This window comes from Miscanthus floridulus, chromosome 9 (assembly GCF_019320115.1).
Source record: "Miscanthus floridulus cultivar M001 chromosome 9, ASM1932011v1, whole genome shotgun sequence".
In the NCBI taxonomy this organism is placed as follows: Eukaryota; Viridiplantae; Streptophyta; class Magnoliopsida; order Poales; family Poaceae; genus Miscanthus; species Miscanthus floridulus.
The window spans coordinates 132,579,630-132,596,553 of NC_089588.1; the positions used below are offsets into that span (position 1 = coordinate 132,579,630).

The following is a 16,924-nucleotide window of genomic DNA, read 5'->3' on the forward strand; positions in this document are numbered from 1 at the left end:
TATGAAGCCCTGCCGAGCTAGGCTCCGGAGCAACGAGTATCCTTTCCATTTCTTTTGAGCCTAGCACGCAGAATCGGAGCACGAGTGCGCATGCATCATCATGGCCCGTGCAAGAGACAACGAGCGCAACTGCGAGCCACCAAGCAGACAACCAAACAACTAAAGGTATATATCTAGTATATATACTCATACAGCTAGTCAACCAAACATAAGAATATTGCTTACAACAAGCCTTTCCTAGTAGCTTAGTCAGACCCCTAGGGAGCAAGCCAGGCTTCTCTGATCACCGAACCAACCACATCCTAACTTCATGTCATTATATATTTTGGCGTAAAGTCCTATTAACATGGCGGGCGATGGCACGACGGTCCTGGAAAACTCGGTGGGCAATTTTGTGTAGGATTTCCGTAGCCACCTGCACATGATCGAAACGCAAACCGTCAAGTATCTGATCTTCATCTTGTTAAATATATATCTCTTATAAAGTCATCCCCACTACAAGTTTTATCTCAATATACAAGCAATCTACATCATCTTCCACTAATTATCCACATCATCTCCCACTAATTAGCCATATCATCCGACTAATTTCCAACTTCTCAATGCAAAGCTATCCATGCTATTTCCACTTAATTTCATTCTAAATTCTTCGTGATTCCTGCAGCAACACGCGGAGCATCTTCTAGTTAACAATACAGTCCCCGGTGAACAACCAAAATAAGCTTATCGGTTAGAACCGTCACATTTGTTGAGTTGTCTCATAGACTGTTGATCGTTTCGAATGAATTATATTGAGACAAGCCTATCGGTTAGAACTGTCGTAGAGCATCTCCACCAGATATCCCATCCAATCTCTTATATCTAAAAAGAAGTGTTTTAGGAAATGGAGGTGCAGCAGCAAATCTCCTATACATATTATTTTTAAGAGGTCTCTAAAAAAAGAATGTTTTCTCCTAAATAAAGAAGACAACCCCTCTCCCATATTCCTAGAGAAATATAGGAGATAAGTTTTAGATAATCTGTTAAAGTAGTGCTCTCTTATATCTTGGCTGCTTTGTGTTAGTGTGCCACTAATTCGTTTCTTGTTGGTGAGAAGTTACCATTTTTGTTGCCACTGCATATTTGTAAATTGTGATTGCACTCTTCTAGCTGCACATTGTTGGATTGTATGTTTTCCCCAGGAAGATGTGAAATCTGGCTGGCTGGAGTTGCTTGCTAGGATGACTCTAAACATTTATATGTTTGTTAGTATAACATAAATCTTCGCATTCCATTACCGTGTCTGATCTGATAGAATGTTCAGATGAACCATGAACATAAGATGATAATCAGGCGGTGAAGTCTTTGTAATCCAAACAATTTTGTGGTTTACACAAATGGCTGCTTCTTTGGATTTGCTCAAAATGGTCCTGTGTCTGCGTCTCTAGTTTCTTGTATGGTTATTAATGTTTTTTTTTTCAGTGCTTTTTTGCCTTCTCTGCTTATGGTAGCTCATGGTAACTGAATGAGATTATACACTTCTTTCCACAACACTTCCATAATCTTCATAGTTTTGGTTTGTTCTTAGAGTAACATGCATATCTCTTATCAGGTTCCAAAGCTACACCAAGTATACATATATACTAATATAAAATTAATATGTCCCAGAGGCAAATTTTATGGATCTGTAGATAACGTTCTGTTGCTCGAAAGATACTAATAAGACTTAATTATGGCAATCAACTTACCCAAAGGCACAATCTCAAACAAACATACTCAGAAAAAACTTAACAATAATAATCATCAAATAGTCAGTTAGCACTTGCATCCAGAATCCGTCGTGCCGCTCCCCTGAATCTGCTGGCTGATGACGATTCTTATCAGGATCAGCTCAATCACCAGAAGCACCATAGGAACGAAGCAAGGTCTTGCTAACATCGATCGTATGAGAATGGGAGCTTCAACTCCTAGTTCCTGTGGGAGAGCAGGGTCTATGGGTCTATACCTGTCATGAGGGTAAAAAGGCAGGCGCGTTCTCTCATTCTCAGTTATCAATTATGTATTTGACGATGAGGTTCTAATGAAGAAACTCCCGCTGAATGGTCACTTGCTCCTGTTGAATGGTCAAATAAATGCTAAGCACGAGACAAATAAAAAATGGAAGAAGGGAAAAGCAGCTTCTTGGGACTGATAAGATTGGATATGCTATCTGTCACTGTCCTTTATTTGGCCAACAGAGTAACTGATCTCATGCATGATCCACTACACTCTGGAGAGTGTTTAGACTGGTAAAATATTATTGTTGGGACTGCGTGACTGTTCCTCTCCGTGACTCGATGATAGAAGCCAAGAAGGTGATCGACCAACCCCGCCCCAGCCTCAACCATCTCGAGCACTCATCTCCACAACAGTGCAACCAGCTGACCACCGCTTGCGGCCCACCCGGCCAGCCGCCCCCGGCCCCTCCTCTTCGTGACCGCGCGTGCGTGCCCAGTCGACACCTGCTCGCCCGGCTGCGCCTGCTGGATGCTGCCTGGCTGCCTGCTGTGGAGCCGCAGCGGCACTGCCGCAGCCACCCTCCTCTCACCACTTATGTTTGTGTACTAGCACGCACTGCAGAGTTCATTTGGTGAAGAATGAAACAGGATTCATTCAGAAATTTGTTCTGCAAGTTTGCTAGCATGGTAGTGGTAGCTCCATCATCTGTGTAGAAATGCTCTTCGCGAAATCTAGCAGTGGTAACCTATCAAATTAGTGGATCATTAATTTGTTCCTAGCCTTCTCTTATTTAACACCCCCTGCCCGTTTCTAAATCCGCCACTGAGCGTCGACAACTCCAAATAAAGCCAAAGGCTGACATTTGAAGAGTAAAGAAGGTCGTCCAACAAAAGAAGAGTGAATAAGGTAATGGTTTCTCTCCAAATATGCAGTGACAGATCGAATATTTATATTATTCAGCTTTAAAATACAAATTCATACAGTATTAGGATATTACCAGAGCTTCTGTAGAAATTCAGATGTGTACCGAATATAATCTAGAGACTGGATCAACTGGGATAGAACGTTGAATTTATAATTAGGCCGATGAGCAACAACCAATAACTTCTTCATGTGTCATTATTTGGCATAAGTTCCTAACATGGCGGACGATGGCACCGCGATGCCGGAAAAGGTAGTGGGCAAGCAATTGGATTATCTCTGTAGGTACCTGCAGATGGATCCAAAAGCAAATCCTCAAGCATGTGATCTTCAGAGTAAAATGCACTAGCGGTCCCTAAACTTGGTAGATGATGTCATCTAGGTCCCCAAACTCTTAAAATACATATCTAGTTCCTTAAACTCGGCACATGGTAACATCAGTGTTTGCTGACCTGGTGGTCCACGCTGGCACCAGCGATGCCAGACCAGCCCCAAACTTGGCAAAATGTGTCAGATTACGAAAGCTACACCAAGTATATACGTATGCTAATATAAAATTAACATGTCCCAGAGGCTGTTTTATGGATTATAAATAGATAGTGTTCCGATGCCCGAGAGGTACTATAAATATTATACACTTTCGACATGCTTTGCAGATCCAATTGAAGCGCCATGAAAAAACTAAGACGAATAAGAAACAACTTATCTAAAGCAACAATCTAAAACAAACGTTCAGAAAAAAAAACACACAATAACAATCAAATAGTCACTTAGAACTTACTACAACTAGGTCGCGGGCTTGCCGCCTGAGCCTGGCTGATGATGCTTATCAGGATAAGCTGAATCACTAGAAACACAGCAGGAAGGAAGTAACGCCTTGCTAGCATTGTTCTATGAGAACAGTGAGCTTCAATTCCTAGTTCTGATGGGCGAACCGGGGGTGTATGGTCAATACCAGTTACAAGGGAACCGCCGCGTCGATGAAGCATACAGCTCAACCGTATATATATTTGACGATGAAGCTGAAATGACAGAACTGCCCGACGTCCAAAGAGCTCCCTTGCTTCTGCTGAATGGTCAAATGCATGAATGGCACGAGACAAATAAAATGTGGAGAAGGGAAGCAGCTATCACTGTCCCTTTGGCAAGAAGTGTAAGGGTTCGTTTAAATCCAGGGTGTAAAGTTTTGGAATGTCACATCGAGTGTCACATGGAGGTATCGCATGGGGTGTTCGGATACTAATAAAAAAAAACAAATTACAGAATCCGTGGGTAATCCGCGAGACGAATTTATTAAGCCTAATTAATCCGTCATTAGCATAGGTGTTACTGTAGTACCACGTGGTCAAATCATGGACTAATTAGGCTTAAAAGATTCGTCTCGCAAATTAGTCGTAAACTGTGCAATTAGTTATTTTTTAGACTATATTTAATACTCCATACATGTATCAAACATTCAAAAGGATAGGGAGTAAACTTCAGGGGGAGAAACTAAAAAAAAATCTGCAAGCTCCTTTCGTCTAATTATGGTGTAGAGAAAATCTGACTCATGAAAGTGGCAGTAGACATATTATATTAGTACATCGCGTAAAAAATTGCTCTACATCGCGTAAAAAGTTGCACCACAGAGAGAGCGTCCCCGTGTCTTCCGCCTATTACCATGTCCGTGGACGAGTGCTTATTGCCGGTACAGCTGCTGCTTGTGGACGGCCTTGTAGACATCGATATACCAATGCACGGAGACTAGCAGGAGAGAATAAGAGTCCAGTCACATATCCATCACAATATGAAATCACTAACCTACAGGCTACAACTGATCCAGACGCATATCAGACTGAGACAGTGGCTGTTCGGCCTGATGATGGCCCCTCAAACACGGTCAAATTGAGTACATCTTCCAGAAGCAGGTGTTGAAAATTCATATATAATAATTGCACTGTGTCAACGAGACGGGGGTAGTATCTTCATTAGCCGGAAGGAATTAGTCACCACTAGCTAATTCCAAGAACGAACAAGAAAAGGCGTCACTGTTTAGGTAGGAGGATGGATGGATGTGGTCCAATGGCTAAAGCTCTGACAGCTTCTTGTAGACTGGCGATATGCATATTGATCCATCGATCTCTGCGTCCTGCCAGTTCGCTAAGTAGACTCACTCTACCGAGGGGCAACTAAGGTTGGTTCCTGCCAATTCCCTCGGCGGAGAATATTGACCAGCGACTCTTTGTAGGAAGATATTGAATAATGGCTTCCATGTTCCATTGCTGACTTGCTGTAAATGCAGAGGTTGACAGGCTTGTATTTCGTGGAAGAAGACAGTAGCACAAGACAAAACCATATATTCTAATTTCTAAACAGTGGAGCTGGGATCATGCACTGCAATAGGCAATAGACCTCTATATAACATCATCATAAACGACTATACGAAAGCATAAGAATTATCCACACATCCATGCATAGAAACAATGTCTCATACCATTTCCATGCAGCGGCTGCTTGCTTTCATCTCCTTTCGCTTCCTGGCTCTGTCCTTGTGTCAATATACATTAGCTGCAGCACTGAATGAATCCAGTGCTCTCCACTGTCTCAAGTCTCAGCTCCACGATCCATCAGGTGCATTAGCCTCATGGAGAGACGACTCCCCTGCATTCTGCCAGTGGCATGGAGTGACATGCGGCAGCAGACAGCAGGCATCTCGAGTCACTGCACTCGATCTCGAATCCGAGAACATCGCCGGCAACATATTCCCTTGCGTTGCCAACCTCAGCTTCCTTGAAAGGATCCACATGCCCAACAACCAGCTCGATGGCCCGATTTCTCCTGACATCGGCCGCCAAACCCAGCTTCGGTACCTCAACCTCAGCATAAACTCCCTTCACGGTGAGATACCAGAGGCAATATCCACATGTTCACGTCTTGAGACAATCGACCTTGATAGCAATTCCCTCCAAGGTGAGATCCCTCCAAGTCTTGCTCGGTGCTCATCCCTTTAGACTATTATTCTTGGCTACAACAATCTTCAGGGAAGCATCCCTCCACAACTTGCCTTGCTTCCCAATCTGTACACACTGTTTCTCCCCAGCAATAATCTCACTGGAAGCATTCCTGAATTTTTAGGGCAGATCAGCAAAAACCTGACGTGGGTGAATCTTCAGAATAATAGCCTTACTGGAGAGATACCCACTGCTCTGTTCAACAGCACATCTCTGCATTACATAGATCTCTCACACAATGCTCTTTCTAGGTCTGTCCCACCTTTCTCGCAGGCATCTTCCTCGGCACTGAATTACCTTAGCTTATACCAAAACAATCTGTCTGGAGAGATTGCTAGCTCAATTGGTGTCGGTGTTTCGAACAAACACCGGCTAGTAAATTTATGATTACTGCGCGTTAGATCCGGATGGTGCACTAAAGGACACGAGGTTTATATTGGTTCGGGCTGAACGTCCCTACGTCCAGTTTGCTGTTGCTGCTCGTGTTATTAATACCGAAAATGGTTCGTAGTAGGGGTACAAACAGTCGAGAGAGGGACGAGTCCCAAGTCTCTGATGGAATGATCGAAAAGGTCGCCGAGAGCTTGGTCGCTGCTCAGCTGTGTGTGAAGCGTTGCGTGTTCAACTTATCTGTCAGGAGTCGATCCCCTTAGTGAGGGGCCCTGCCCTCCCTTTTATAGACCAAGGGGGGAGCAGGGGTTACAGATGGGAGAAAAACCAGAAGCCAAGAAGCCCCTTCGAAGGTGTTGGGCCCTCCTTTTCCGTTGAGCCAGCCTTGCTGACATGGCCAGACAGTGTCAGGGATTGGCACGTTCGCCGGGTGCCCGTGTCCTGGCGATGCCATGCCCTTACCGGATCAGCAAGTGTCCCTTCCCGCCCCTCCGGGCGGCGTGTCGGACAAGGGTGTTGACCTGTGGCCCTGTGGGGAGCGGGCGGCGCGGTGACAGCACATCCGTCACTGTAGAGGGCGCGAGTCTCTTTCTTGACTGTAGTGGTTGTCGCATGTCTGTCAGGTTCCATGTCTGAGGGCTGAAGGCGGCGCCTACAACACTATTCGGACTCTGCAATGCCGGAATGGTCTAAAGCGCCCATCCCGTCGTACCCTGGCGGTACTTTTCCTGCCACGGCACAGGGCATGGTCCATGGTGCTGCGTTTGACTTGAATGTCATGTCGTACCCTGTGCTCATCCTTATGAAGGCACAAGGTGTACTTGTTGGGCGAGGCGGAGTCTGCCCTCGGCCGTCAGGCGAGGCGGAGCCCACCCTCGGTCGTCGGGCAAGGCGGAGCCAGCCCTTAGCCATCGGGCGAGGCGGAGCCTGTCCTCAGACGTCGGGCGAGACGGAGCCCGTCCCCGGTCGCCGGGCGTGGCGGAGCCAGCCCTCGGGGGTCGGACGAGGCGGAGCCAGACCTTGGGGGTCGGGCAAGGCAGAACCAATCTTTCGTCGTTCGGGCAAGAAGCGTAGTAGCATTCTTGTCTGACCGGAAGCGTCAACGTTCGATGGTTATTAGTCCCACCTCATTGGGTACCCCGGTATTAGGTCCCCGATAGTAGCCCCCGAGTGATTCGGATAGAATCGCCTGGAGGGTATTTCTATTCGCTAGAGGGTGCGTGCGAGCGCACCCGTCGAGTGTAGCCCCTGGGTGGTTCGGATAGAACCGCCCGGGGGGTAATTTCGGATCCTTCGCGGGTAAGGTTGTGGGATTTGGTTTTTGTCAGCTGGATAGTTTTTAAGGGGACCCTGGTATCCCGTTCATGGGGATTTCGTCTAGGGTCAGCCTAGCTGTGACTCGATTGTGGATCGAGACCCCCCTGCTGATGTTCGCGTACCTGGGTCTTAGTCGCCTGCGGCCCCGTCCCTCGTTGGGATGGCCATTGAGACCGTCGGGCCGACCCTTGGGCTTTTTGGGCCTCCTGGGCCGGCGAAGAGATTTTCTGGCCCGTATCTCCTCTGCGGGGGGAGAGTTCGATTCGTTCGGGAAAGCGAAGCATCCGGGGCGATTTTCGTGTGACGTGGTGGCATGTCATGGCGGGCTCGGAGATCGAGGCGGACGGTTGCGCTTCTCGCATCCGTCGCCCCTATAAAACCACGGGTTTGCCCCCAGGGTTCCGTACTCCATCTTTTCGCCTTCACATCGCCAACCTCCGCCGCCAATCGCCAGAGCTTCCCGCTCCAGTACTGCCGCCGCCATCGAGCATGCATCCGCATCGCAGCCACTGTTGGACTCGCATCTGCATCGCAGCCGCCGTTTCAATGGAGTCGTGGTGTAGATCCAACATTACCTCGCAGTGCCTAGAGGGCCTTGTCCACCGCGGCCTCCTTCGCCCGTTGTCCGCCTTCGCGGAGTGGCTGCTTCCCGGTGATGAGGACGAGCCGTCGCCGTCCGAGGGGTATGTTGTGTCCTTCGCTCTATTCCATGAGCAGGGATTCGCCGTCCCTGCCCATATGTTTCTTCGGTGGCTGTTGGATTACTACTAGGTGGAGTTGCAGCATCTTAATCCCAATGGGATCCAGCATATCGCGGCGTTCGTCGCCCTGTGCGAGGGGTTATTGGGGATTAGTCCCCACTTCGATCTGTGGCGGCACTTCTTCACCGTCAGTCTATCGAAGAAGCGGGTCGGGAAGCAGGAGCTGAGCACGCCGATAGGTTGTGCCAGCATTCATCTGCGCAACAACCAGGCGTCCGACTACCCGTTGATGCGCTTGTCGAGCTCCAACAAGGGGTGGCACTCGCAGTGGTTCTACATCAAGAACGACATGACCGCCCCTTTGCCGGTGTACACCGGGCGCCTCCTTGAACAGGCTCCGGGGTCATGGAGGTGGGGTGTCCTGGACAAAGATAAGAAGAGGATCAAGGACCACCTCGCCGCCCTCCAAATTCTAAAGGACAGGGGCTTGAAGGGGTCGGGGATCATCGGCGCCTACCACACGCGAAGGGTAGCGCTGCTAATGAGCCACGCGCTCCCCTGTACCTGATGGCGCCCGGGGCGTCGCTTGAAGGGACGACGCTCGCCGACGGAGTGCTCCCTCCCACCGAAGTGGCGCAGCGGCTCAAGGAGGTGATGGAGCTTTCGAAGGACACCGATGGCGTTGTCCTTGACTTTGTGTATCCGGTGCCGGGACATCCTCCGATGCGGCCGAAAACGGGGTTCATCGATTTTGTAAGTTCTCCTTTCCTGTGTCTTTTACTTAAACTTCCGACCCTTTGATGCTGACCTCGGGATTGCGGGACCAGCCGAGGAGTCTTGTCCTTACGGATAGCCCGGCTCCGCTGCCGAAGGACCGGATCCTAGCGGCCATGAATCGTATCGCGGCCGCCTGGGACAAAAGGACGAGGGAGCTCTAGAAGGAGCGGCTACGGAAGCAGCAAGCGCGTGATCGAGGAGAGGAGACAGACAGTGACGATGACGACGACGACGAGGTAGCCGCTGGCGTGGATTGGGACGTCCTGGAGGACGAAGGTATGCTGACAGTCGCCCACCGACCCATGCTGGGGCCCCTGCCCTTTCATGCGGAGAGAAGCGAGTCCTTAGGGCCGGTGGGAGCCGGAGAGTCTGCCGCCCCATCCAGGGTGCCGCCGGAGGATCGGTGGATGGGGGGAGACGTGTCGCCCGCCGCCCCCGTGGTGCAGATGGAGGGGGGCGGCTCTGCTGCCGCGCCCCACGAGCTGACGAGGGCGAGCGGGTCCGCTACCATGTCCGAGGCATCGACGGAGAGAGGCTGCTCCATTGTCGCGCCCTCGGAGATGAGGGAGACAAGCCCCCCTGCCCGAGAGCAGGGGGCAGGCTCGAAGCAGTCCCGCCCAGACGGCTCGGGGCGGGGGTCTGGGGGTTCGTCCCCAAAACGTTCCCGCCGCCCAAAGGCGTCAGAGTAGGCCACTGACTCTCCTGTTTTCCCCCCTTTTATTCTTTTGTTTCGACCTTATGTCTTTTTTCCTCTTGCAGATTCTTGCGACGGGGCCACTCTCTGGGGCTGGCGCCCAAGAAAAGCATTACCCTTTAGGCGGGACGGACGGCGCTGCCCGACGTCGCCCCTGTTTCGAGCAGGAGCGGCGCTGATGCTGCGGCCTCGTTGGCCGATCCGGTGGCGCACGTGGTGGCGCCTGCACCCTCGGTGGTTGCCGAGTGGGCGGCGTCTTCCGTGGCGGGTGCGGCACCGCCAACCGAGGGTCCGGTGTCGCCGGTGGGGGTGGCCGCGACCGCGCCAAGCCAGGAACAGCCGGACACGGCCATGGTGGTGTCCGAGGGGGCGGCGCAATCCGCGCTTCCGGCGGCCCAAGCGACAGCGCCCGACGCGGGCCGGGCGGAGGAGGACGCGGCTGGAGGGTCCCCAACCCCGACAAGCCAGGCGTAGTGGGACACAGCTGTGGTGGCGTCTGAGGGGGCGGCACAATCCGTGCCACCGGTGGCCCAGGCTGCGGTGCCCGAGGCGGACCGGATGGAGGACACGGCTGGAGGGTCTCCGAGTGTCGTGGCGGTGGTGGAGAGGACCCGCAGGAGGTCGCCCCCGGCCTTGTTGTCAGGGGGCAGCCGCTCCCCCGCGCGGGGGGAGCCGCCGCTCCAGTGGATGGCCGCCGAGGACCCAACATCGGCTCTTTTCTCGCTTGACGATGCTGCCGAGAGCTTGGAGCGGGAAAATCTTGACATTGGGTTCTCGGCTGTGATGAATGCCTTGAACCAGGCCAGTGGTGCCTTGCGCGAAATCCTCGTTCCTACTAGCTAGGTATCTGCTTGATCTTCTCGCTTGTTTTCTTCTTTCTTCACGCATTTTTGTGTTTTCGTATTTTTGATACCAGTCTTCTTTTCAGTGTATCATTATTCGTAGCCGGAACAAGTCCCGGTTCCTCCGTGAGCAAAAGGCGAAATGGGACCACCTTACCAAGGAGGCCCAACTATGAGGAGATGTGGGCGCGCAGCTTGCTGCCGCCCAACAGCGGGAGGCCGAGGCGTGTCGGGACACGGAGGAGATCCATGGGATGTTCGAGGACTTGTCGGCGAGGATGAAGCTTGACGAGGAGGAGGCCGCCAGGATCCGAAAAGAGCGGGACGAGCTGCTCCAGAAGGATGCAGCGGCCAGTGAGCGGGCCATCGAGGTCCTGGCTGAGCTGGAGACGGAGCGGGATCTCAGGCGGAAGGCCAAGGATAGGTCCACGGCCTTGCAGCAGAGGGCGGACCAGGATGCCGAGGTGATCGCCCGATTGCGCGGGGAGTGGGACGAGCTGCGCCGAACCGAAGAAAGACTTCGGTCGGAGCGCGGCATGACCCGCGAGGAGCGCGACCGGGCCGTTCGAGAGCGCGACGAGGCGCGTCAGGTGGTCAACTCCCTCCGGGCGGATCTTGGAGCCATGGTGAGCAGAAGGTTGGACGCCAAGAGCGTCTCGGCCGGGCTGGTCAAGGAGCTCGCCGAAGTGCGAGGGATCCTTCAGACCGAGAGTGACGAGCACGACATTCTGCAAGCCGTTGTTGGGGTGGTCATCGACGCCCTGAGCGTGGTGCAGCCAGAGGGAACCAGCTCGCTCGCGGCTCGTGCCGCGGGTATCACGGCGCGGGTAGGCCAACTCGAGGAGGACACCTTTCACGCCGGGATCACCCAGGCCTTCGCCGTTGCCCGTTCCCATTATGATCGGGGGATCAACTTGGATATAATGAGCCAAGGCTTCGCGCCTGTCTATGAAGATGCTGAGCTGGACGAGATGGAGAGGACGGTGACTCCCCTTGCGCGGAACCTGGCGAACAGGCTGAAAGAAACGGTTCTCCCTCCGCGGAAGTAGTTAGTTGAATTAGTTTGATAAACATTTATCCGTAATATGTGAACAAGTGTGGGTTCTTTTGTGTCTGAAAACGGATTCGTGGCTTTGTATCGCAATTTCGTTTCATTTGTTTGATCTTACCTTCTTCCCTTTTTGCGATGAAAAAAGATTTACACGATCAACCCTTCCGTTTGTTAAGACCGTAGGGCCCGAGGTGCTTAGGGGAAATTTTGATTGTGCTGGTGAGCAAAATTACCATAGCCGTCTGGGCGTGGGCCTTTTGTGGTCTTACCAATATATTCCCCGAACTTTGCCGCCAGTCTTGGTGCGAGGAAGAGGTCTGCTGTAATGACTTTTTCGAAAAAGAAATGAGGTACCCGTACCTTTATCAGCCCCCGAGTGAGATCCGACCCCTTGCGGTTCCTGGGGTCGGATGTTACTAGAGACCGGAGCGAGGGAAGCGAACTTACGTTTGTATTCGCATGTACCCCTTACTTGGGATTTCGGCGATCGCTGCGTGACCGTACGTTCGGTCTCATTACTGGTCCGGCCTTCCCCGAGCCCCCGCGCGTGGTGGGGATTCGGTCAAGGGTCGGCTTGTTTTGTGACTGTCGCCCCATCAGCGGTTTTTTCGCAACTGCAGGGGTTAAGGCGACGTCAATTGCCTCGATGGCTCGAGTGACGTGCTTCATGAGCTTGCTAACGGGGATGTTCGGGCGAAATCCGATCCCGTTGCTTTGCGACAGAGTCGGCAAAGCCCTCGGTGGCATTCCGTTGCTCCTTGCCCCGCCTTCCAACAGATTCCCCCTCAATGGGGTTTCTATGGGCTCAGTTAGGGGATGGATTGAACTAGAAGGTTGAGATGACCCTATCCGCCTCAATGCGGGTTGGGCAAAGGCCGCCGAGGCTCATCTGTGTTTTCTCTGCTAGCTCTTGTTCGACGCGGGGTGGCCTCGGGCCCTTCGCAGGTCAGCCTTCGAACCTCGGTCTCTCGATCCGGCTCGAGCCCCCGAACCCTTTAGGGTCTGATAGGGGTCGACCGTGTTTTTGCGCGTTACCCCATCCTCGGTTTCCACAATCGGAGGGGCTGAGTTGACGACACTTGCCTCGATGGCTCGAGTGTCGCGCTCGATGAGCTCGCTAACGGGTATGTTCGTGTGAAATCCGGGTCCATCATTCGCTGACGGGGTCGGTAGAGCCCTCATGTGGCATTTCTCTACTTCTTAACCTGCCTCCCGGTAGATGCCTGAGCCGTTCGATAGGCTCAGGTGGCCCGTTGGCCTCTCCACGATGGAGATTCTGTGGGTTTGGCTCGGGGTTAGAATCGAACGAGAAAGGTCGAGACGTCCCTGTCCACTTCTGAGCGGGGTCGGGCAAGGCCGCTGGGGCTCGTCTCTGTTTTTCTCCCCTAGCTCTGTTTGACGCAAGGCGGCCTCGAGCCCTTTGCGGGCCGGCCTTCGAACCTCGGTCGGTCGCCGCTCATATTGAATGAGGCGGCTGCCGCTTCGTGACGCGACACGAAGCGTTGAGATGCAGAGATTTGCATATGCAATGTTTGGACGTATGGATTTAGCACATCACTTAATTGAAATGAAAGTGGAGTTTGGCAACGTTACCTTGGTGATATGAGCGATGGGAAGCTCCTACCAGACATGTCCGTGTGGGGTTTGGGCTCGATGTTTGCGATGAGGTCGGCGTAACCTGCATAAGCATCACTATTTTTTGTTTCCTGTCTCTCGGCGGCAATCCGAGCCGCTCGATTGATTTAGTCGACCTGACAACTTCTCCTCAAAGGAGGTTCTGCAGGGAGACCCCTCCAAACCCTTCTCGGGAAGGCGGGAGCCGAGGCTTGCGGTGCAGGGAACTGTGAGTTCGATTTATGTTGGTGAACAAAAAACACCGTAGCCGCCGAGGCGTAGGGTCTGGCGGTTCGTCCAGTTGTATTCAAATTTTTATACCCACACACCGCGCTTCCGGTTTTAAACGTAAGGAGGGGTCGGGCGAAGAGGGTGTCTAAAGAAAATAGACACCCTCGACAGCCCCCGAGCAATGTCCGTGCCTTTGCTGTTGCTTGGGTCGGAGGCTCGGTAAAGAAATTAACACTCAAAATAAGTAAACAGGGGTGCTTATCTTTCAGAGGTCGTTCGTTCGTTGTTTTGCCTGGGCAGCCTCTGAGCCGCCTCTGAGCCGCCACCTCTTCTCCTTCCTTTCCACCGAATGTAGCGGTTCCTAAGTAAGAGAGGGTAATGCCAGGGAGAGAACTCACATATCCGCTCGTGAATCTGGAGCGTGATGTCGAGCTGGAGGTCATCCAACGTAGATGAGATGGTGCGGGTCGCCTGTGCTGAGGAGGGGTCGCTGCTGCCGAAGGAGCGCTGGAGGGTGCCGAACGTCGTCGGTTTTGCCATTGTGTGTTGCGGCCTTCCTTCGGCGGGAGGCGCCCCCCGCCCAGACGCCGTTGTCGGGGCTATGGCTGATGACGATGGCGTAGTCCCTAGAGGCCCCGGTAGAGGGGCACCGCAGTCGCCGGTGTGGTGCTCGAGGTATGTGTAGTTGGGGACGGCCATGAACTTCGCGTAGCATGGTCGTCCCAAGATGGCGTGGAAGGTTCCGGGGAACCCTACTACCTCGAAGGTGAGGGTCTCAGTCCTGTAATTGGACTGATCCCCAAAGGTAACGGGCAGATCGATCTGTCCGAGTGGCATGGCCTGCTTTCCGGGGACGACGCCGTGGAAAGGCGCTCGGACTGGGTGGGGGTGCATTCGGTCGACGCCCATTACGTCGGGCGTCTTTGCGTACATGATGTTGAGGCCGCTGCCACCGTCCAACAGAACTTTGGTGAGGCACTTTAGGCCGACGATCGGGTCGACGACAAGCGGATACCTTCCCAGATGCGGGATGGCGTCCAGATGGTCGGCCCGATCGAAGGTTATGGCGGACTCCGACCACCGGAGAAAGAAATGTGTGGCCGGTCGGGCCATGTAGACTTGGCGACGTGCGACTTTCTGACAGCGTTTGGAGTCGTAGGCCGTTGATCCTCCGAAGATCATGAGGCAGCCGTCTGGCGTTGGAAAGCCATCGTCCTTCTCCTTGGCGTCGTCGGCAGTGGGGGCGGGTTCCTTCCCCTGCTCCCCCGTGTTGGCACTTCCAGCCAAGAACTTTCGCATGAGGCCGCAGTCCTTGAGCAGATGCTTTACGGGGAAGGCGTGGTTCGGGCACGGCCCCTCGAGCATTTTCTCGAAGTGGTTCGGAGCGCCCTCCTGGCTTCCGACCACCCTTGCGGTCAGCAACAGCCACGAGTGGGTCCTCGCGTTGTTGCTTCTTGTTTTTCCTTTTGGCGGAACGATTGGAGGTGCCTTCGCCGGCACCCTCGTCCCGCCTTGCCTTGCCCTCGAGGCGATCGAAGATCGCTCCGACTGCCTCTTCTCCTAAGGCGTGGCTGGTAGCGATGTCCAGGAGCTCCTTGGTGGTCCACGGGCCCTTGCGTCCCAACTTGTGAACCAAAGACTCGCAGGTTGCCCCGGACAGGAAGGCTCCTATCACGTCGGCGTCGGCGACGTTAGGGAGCTCGTTGCACTGTCGGGAGAAGCGCCGGATGTACCCGCGGAGGGTTTCACCGACCTTCTGGCGATAGTTCTTGAGGTCCCAGGGGTTCCCAAGACGTTTGTACGTGACCTAGAAGTTCCCCACAAAGATCTCCCTTAGGTCCGCCTAACCCTAGATGGCGTCGGACGGAAGGTGCTCCAACCACGCTCGTGCCGAATCGGTGAGGAACAGTGGAAGGTTGCGGATAATGAAGTTGTCATTATCCGCACCACCGGCTTGACAGGCAAGCCGATAGTCTTCAAGCCAAAGTCTGGGGTTTGTCTCCCCGGAGTACTTAGGGATGTTGGTAGGTGATTGATACCTTGGTGGGAATGCAGCGTTGAGGATGTGACGGCCGAAGGCCTGAGGGCCTGGCAGGCCGGGGCTCGGGCTCCGGTCCTCGCCGCTATCATAGCGTCCGCCGCGTCGAGGATGATAGCCGCGGCGGGCTCCTTCCCTTGGGTCGCTGTAGGCGCGTCTGGGGGCGTCGAGGGTGCTGCGTGCGTCGCGATCATGGCCGAGACGTTGATGCACCGGGATTGCAGTGCGCTGCCCGTCGCCTTGCGGCGCCTGGTGGACCGACGCATCCCTGGCGGGGCGCACCGAGGGGGTACGCTGGCTGGCGTCGAGCTCGTGTCGCCGAGACATCGAGCTCTCCGCCTGCTGTGCTACCGCACGCTCAAGTCGCGTGCGAATCTCGCGGTGGACCCGACGATCCTCAGGCGTCACGGCCTCTGGAAGGCCATGAAGCAGGGCCGTCGCGGCGGCGATGTTCTAGCTCACACGAGCAAAGCGGGGAAGGGTTTCATCGTTGGCGATGATCCTTCGGTTCATGTCGCGGGCCACGGTGCGTGCGTGCCCTCCATCTCTGCGGCGCCTGATCTCCTCGTCGATCTTTTCGTACTCCCGAACAAGCTACTGTCCGGCTTCGTCTATTTCCCGCTTTTGGGCTTTCAGCTGCTCCACCCCTACGTGAGGTGGGGTCGCTGCTCCCCCTTTGGCTCCGTTGCCAAGGTTGCCTGCCGGGGTGACCTCCTCCTCGAAGGCGCTTTCGACGTGTCCCTCGGAGGTTTTCGCCATAAAGCATTCCCGTGAGGGATCATGGCTCCCCTTACCGGAGTCAAAACCAGAGTCCGATCCTGGGTCTTCCGCGAGGAGGCCGTGGAGGGATTCTGTGATGCTTTCGATCATCCCCATGAACTCGTTGTTCGCGGGAAACAGGATCGCGCGCTGGGCCATAAGGTGGCTTACGGTCGCCGCGGCGTTGCGGAGACCGAACGGAAGCGCCATCGAGGTGCACCGAGTGGAGCGTTCCAGAGAGAGGGTGATGCGGCGCGGGGCCTCCTTTCCTCGGAGGCGCTTTCGACGTGTCCCTCAGAGGTTTTCGCCATGAAGCATTCCCGGGAGGGATGATGGCTCCCCCTACCGGAGTCAGAACCAGAGTCCGACCCTGGGTCTTCCGCGAGGAGGCCGTGGAGGGATTCTGTGACGCTTTCGATCATCCCCACGAACTCGTTGTTCGCGGGAAACGGAATCGCGCGCTGGGCCACAAGGTGGCTTACGGTCGCCACGGCGTTGCGGAGACTGAACGGAAGCGTCGTCGAGGCGCACCGAGTGGAGCATTCCGGAGAGAGGGTGATGCGGCGCGGGGCCTCCCTAGACGGCTAGGGTCCAAGGGAGACGCCAGGCTGGCCCTCAAGCC

At 54.0% G+C, this 16,924-nt stretch overlaps 1 pseudogene; it reads left to right on the plus strand.

Annotated features, from left to right (window-relative positions):
• Positions 1 to 3,118: 3,118 nt before the first annotated feature.
• Positions 3,119 to 16,924, plus strand: part of LOC136480974 (probable LRR receptor-like serine/threonine-protein kinase At3g47570) — a 33,475-nt pseudogene continuing 19,669 nt past the window's right edge.